The following is a 6,000-nucleotide window of genomic DNA, read 5'->3' as shown; positions in this document are numbered from 1 at the left end:
GCTTGACTTTTGAAAGGCTCTGAATCATAAACTTATTGGGCACTCACATCATGACAAAGGTAGAAACTGACTGATTTGATGTGCTAGGTCACAATCAAGACATAAAGTCACTGGGGCTACACTATAGCTCAGTAATAGAATGCTGGCTTAGCATTCAAAAAGTCCTGGGGCCGTCTTTCAGCACCATACACACACACACACACACACACACACGCACACACGCACGCACACACGCATGCACGCACGCATGCACTCGCGAGCCTAACAAAGTTCATCATTAAGCTGTTACCACTGATGTGCGTGTTAGGGTTGAGGTATGGCTCAGTGGCAGAGTTCTTGCCTAATGCTTCTTAATCCTTGGATTGTACCCCAGAACCACTAAATAGACAGACAGACAAAGTAACAAAATTCCACACAGCAGTGGTTCTCAACCTTTCTAATGCTTCAACCGTTTAATATAGTTCCTTGTGCTGTGGTGACCCCAACCATAAAATTATCTTTATTGCTACTTCATAACTGTAGTTTTTCTACTGTTATGAATCATAATGTATATGTCTATTTTCCAATGGTCTTAAGTGACCCCTGCGAAAGGGTCCACAGGGATCACAACCCACAGGTTAAGATATGCTGCTATACAGGAACAGGAAAACAAATGTTGTTTCAACAATGAATCTCATCTCCATGGTACAGCATATGTATAGGTAAAGGTTTTTAAAAATCTGGAGCTTGTGGGACAGTTTTCAGTAGGGAAAGCACTTGCTATACAAACCGAAGACCTGAGTTCAATTCCCAGAACCCAGATAAAGGGGGAGAAGAGAGTTGTCCTCTGACCTCCACACTAATGCTATGGCATACTCCATCACAGTAGTATAGATACACACAAAATATTTTGTAAGTAATTAAAAATCCCAAATTTAAAACAGTTCTGATCCCAAAGGGATGATCAACCTGTATAGAATATTAGCCGTCAGCTACACATCTGGTTCAGACAGAAACCTGAGGAACAGCTGCCTGACATCTTCCAAGCAGGAAGGCAGATGTTGTAGAGAGCCTCACACACAGCCCTGGATGGTGGGGAAGCAGAGTCTGAGTCTGCAGCTGATAAAAGGCTGGAAAGATGGCTTGGTGGGGTTAAGAGTACTTGGCTGCTCTTCCAGAGATCCCAGGTTCAATTCCCAGCACCCACATGGCAGCTCACTCACATGACTGTCTACAACTCAAGTTCCAGTGGATCCAACTGCCTTACACAGACATACATGCAGGCAAAACACCAATACACATTCAAAAATACGCTGGAGTCATTGTACCAGAACATCTCTCCACTGGGCCCAACTTCACACCTCTAGTTCCTTGCTAGTGTTACTGCCTTCTCAGGGAAACCAGCCTAGTGAAAACTGTGACATCTCTAGTGGCCCCTGACTATGGCAACCAAGGAGATGCAAGGAAAAGCATCTCTCGCCCAAGAAGAGCCAGCCAGCCTGGGCAACACAAAGACTGTCTAAAATAAAACGAAGAAAATAAAAAGAAAGTTTCAACATCCCTTCCCACTACTTCCTGTGCTCGCTATTATTCTTGCCGCCTTTGTAGTGTGTGTTTGTAAATAGTTACCTATGTGTTGCTATCTCCTTACACTACAGTGTAGCCTCAGTGAAGGTAGATTTGTTATTTTGTTGCTGATGTTTGGGCCTGCGCAGCTGCATAACTAACATGAAGTAATGAGTGAGAATGACTGATATGCAGAACTACGGTGGTTTTTGTTTGGTTAGTTAGTCTCAGGCCTTATTATTATCACTAGTATTATTTATTTATTTTGATGTTTGTGTGTGGGAGGTCAGAGATAGCATGCAGGCTCCAAATCTCTCCTCCTTCCTTGTAGGTCCTGGGGATTGAACTCCAGTTGTCAGGTTTGGCAGCAAGTGCCTTTACCCTCTAAGCCTTCACTGCTTGCCCTTGTTTTGTTTGCTTGTTTGCTTGTTTTGTTGTTGTTACTGTTGTTGTTTGTTTGTTTGTTTTGGGGGACAAGGACTCATATATCTGAGGCTGACCTCAAATGTACTATGATATTAAAGATGACTTTAAAATTCTGGTCCCCCTGATTCATTCCATCTCTAAGTGCTAAAATGATAGGTATGTGCCACCACGCTTGGTTTCTGCAGTAGGTAGGCTACGGAGGGGGCTCCGGGCTTTCCACATGCTGGGCATGTACTGCACAAGCTGAGCCCCGTGGCTAGCCCTTAAACCTTTGCTCTGCAACCATGATTTAAGAAAATACTTCAAGTCCAATCACTCAGGGAGCATGAGAAACAGGTGAGAGATACCTCAGAGAGGAGGGAAGACCACTGAGGATATCTAAAAGCAAATTTATCCAGCTAATAATTTTGCCTCAGGCTAACCCTTTTCCATGTATTCACCAACAATAAAGCTCAGAATCCGGTAATTCAAGAAAACTTAAACCTCAGAAATCTCATTGACTTCCAAAAACCCTGTCATAATCATTTCTCATTCATGTTACTGGAGCTCTCCTTTTCCTCTCAGGGCAGTAGAGCCAAAAGAAATTACTTCAAGGTCCTCCAAGAGAACAACTAGCTAAATATAGCCACATGGTACTGTAAAAAGCACCAGCTATGTAAGCCTGCCAAAGCTGGATCCCATCAACAAGGAACACACTATGTTGTTCTTCATTTCAACCTTGATGTAAGGAAGGTTAAGGAATGAGTGGTCTCAATTCTCTGTTTTATATAATAGCTGGAATTTCAGAGCATCGGGTGCAGGGACTCATGCTAGGCAAGCGCTGTGCCATTGAGCCACACTCCAGCTCCAGGACTTCAAATGACCTAGCATTTGAAGTGTCTTTTCAAAGAGCAACCTGGATATTTAAAGGCAGGAACTATGTGACTCAAGACAAAAATACACTGTATCACCCTGGAGGCTGTGTGTGCCTTCCCAGCTGCTGCTGGGAAGCTTGTGGGCTAATAGAATCTGTCTTGCTGCTGATAGCTCGCTCTCTCCCCCACCAGTGTTTTCAAGCACACTTTGGAAGCAGATCATGAAGAGAAGCTTACCTCTGCTCTTTTCAGATCACTCGAAAGTATATAATCAGTAGAGAGGATATGTCAATAAAACGTGGTGGCTTGAGGTCAAAAGGATGGCCAAACCAAACATTTCTTCAAGCTGATGCAGGGTCTCCCAGCGGCAGGCTTGATCATCAACTCCATGACAAACATCACAATTGTAACCAGATCTAAGCAAAGCAGCTTTGACCGAGTATATAGCTTTCTCTCTCGCTTTTAGCCGGGAAGGAAATGAGGAGGGAGGTCTTATTTTAAAGGATGAGAGATCCTTTTCGCATAGATGCTGTAGATGGGAGAGTACACCGAGGAAGGAGTACACTGATAGAAGCAAATAGCTTTGTTCACAAGTGAATACAACACAGAGCAAACACAAGTAGAAGAAGCCCAATGGTGTGTAAGAGCTTGTTCTCTTACAGGCCTGTACCTTTCAGTCATGATAGAGCCTCAAGTGACTTCTTCAAAAATTAGTTTTACCGTTCTCCATAGTTAACCTCAGAAAACTGTGACGGTCACAGTGCAGAGCCAGGACCTGAGATCTGACTGAGGAGAGAAAGTCTTATGTCTACTGCAGATCCACTGAAGCAAACCGCTGTGTGTGCACAGTTCAGCAAACTAGATAACTTAACGCTTGCCTAGTATGCACAGGGCCCTGGATTCAGTACTCAGAACTATAAAACATTACCAAGAGGGACTCATCATCTGGAACCAGATCTCTGCCTCTAATGCATGTGCTGAGTGGGTACATCACCAGTTCCTGTGGGCTAGTGAAGGAAAGGACAGGAAGGAGGAACAGACATCTATGTATCCAGTATATACATACATATGTGTGTGTGTGTGTGTGTGTGTGTGTGTGTGTGTGTGTGTGTGTGTGTGCATATGTTACTGGAGCTCTCCTTTTCCTCTCAGGGCAGTAGAGCCAAAAGAAATTACTTCAAGGGCCTCCAAGAGAACAACTAGCTAAATATATGCACACACACACATATATATCACTATCACTCACCTATTATGTACTCATTTTTATAATACAGAAAGCTTACAGAAAAAAAATAAGACTCTACATTGCATCAAATAATCTTGCTCACTAGATATTTCACTGGGTTAAAATAAATAAATGTTTATGTACTATTTTTGTGGTATGTGGTGCGATATTTTTAAATTTGTCTTTCTGGGAATTAAACATAGGGCCCTGTGGCAAATAGCCACACATTCTACCACTGACTGATGTGTGCATGCGTGTGTGTGTGTGTGTGTGTGTGTGTGTGTGTGTAAGTTACACATATATGTAAGATCTTCTTTCTGCTTGTGCTTTTTCTTTTTTAAATTTAATTTATTATTATTGTTGTTATTATTTTGTTTTTCTAAACAAGGGTTTTCTGTGTAACCCTGGCTGTCCTGGACTCAATTTGTAGACCAGGCTGTCCTTGAACTCACAGAAATCTGCCTACCTCTGCCTCCCAAATGCTGGGATTAAAGGCTTATACCACCACACCAGGCATTGCTTGTACTTTTTCTATGGTATTTGAGGCTACTATAATATAGTGATTCCATGTATACATACCTGTCTGCATGTTAGTTTAGCCCCATATATTTGTTACCTTTATGATTTATAATTTCTGAGTGTCTTCTGTATAAAATGCCTAAATTATGGTTCAATATGACAAGCAGAGGTAATAATATTTGAAACTTCTCTTCAAGGCAACCTCTAGAGCAACCATGCAGGGAAATTCAGCTCAGACAACAAAGAAACAAAGGACTGGTCCCCATTCTGCAGAGATAACAGTCACTTAAATGTAACTTAGGAAATTAACAAGGACCATACTGAGAAGCACTGCAGAGCTTGACAATTAGAGAATGAGAAGTGATGGAGTGAAGACAATGAGAAAGCTCCCAGAAGAAAAGGAAGTTTTGGTCAACAGAGGCAAATTAATGGGTAAGGACACATTGACAAAGAGTGGAGAAGGCATTCCAGGTTCAGTGAACGGCTTTTCTAAGGCCCAAGGAGAGAAACTAGCCAGTCATGTGCTGGGTGCTATCTGCCAATTAACTTGGCTGGAGAAGAAGGTCATGTTAGGGCATAACAAAAATGAGGTTGACAGCGAGCCCAGAGTACTAAACCCAGAAATACAGCAACCAGCAAACAAGAGATCTAATGCATTCACAAAGAGGCAATGAGATCATGAAAACTACAGTATCCTGTAAAAACAAAACAAGAAAAAACAAAAAACAAAAAACAGCTGACACCAAGTAAATACTGTTACAGAAATAAACCAATGGGTATGGGCAAAAGAAACAATTTGAAGCAGGATTATTTATCATCATCATCATCATCATCGTCATTTTGTTTTGTTGTGTTTGAGACAGGATTTCCCCTTGTAGCCTGGCTATCCTAGAACTCACTTTGTAGATCAGGCTGGCCTCAAACTCCGAAATCCACCTGCCTTTGCCTCCAGAATGCTTGGACTAAAGGTATGTGACACCATATCTTACTTGAAGCATGATTTTTTATAAATAAGACTTATAGGAGCTATAAGCCGGCTCTGCAGTTAAAAGTATTAGCTATTCTTTCAGAGAACCTGGGTTTGGTTCCCATCACCCACAGTGCAAATTAAAAGTCTCCAGTAGTTCTGGGGACCCAACACTGTTCTAGCCAGCGTAGGCACTAACACGTACTCGGTAAGCGTGTACATGTTCACACACATACACATACACAAAAATAAATACCTTACTTTGTATTCATTTGGTTTTTTGAGACAGGGTCTCTCTTCTCTCTGTCTCTGTCTCTGTCTCTGTCTCTGTCTCTGTCTCTGTCTCTCTCTTGCTCTGACTGGTGGCCTGCAACTCTATAATAAGAACAGGCTGGCCTCAAATTCACAGAAATCGGTTTGGCTCTGCCTCCCAAGTGCTGGGAATAAAGGCATACACCAACCAA

Source organism: Meriones unguiculatus, chromosome 10, assembly GCF_030254825.1.
Source record: "Meriones unguiculatus strain TT.TT164.6M chromosome 10, Bangor_MerUng_6.1, whole genome shotgun sequence".
NCBI lineage: Eukaryota > Metazoa > Chordata > Mammalia > Rodentia > Muridae > Meriones > Meriones unguiculatus.
This window is presented reverse-complemented; position numbering follows the sequence as displayed.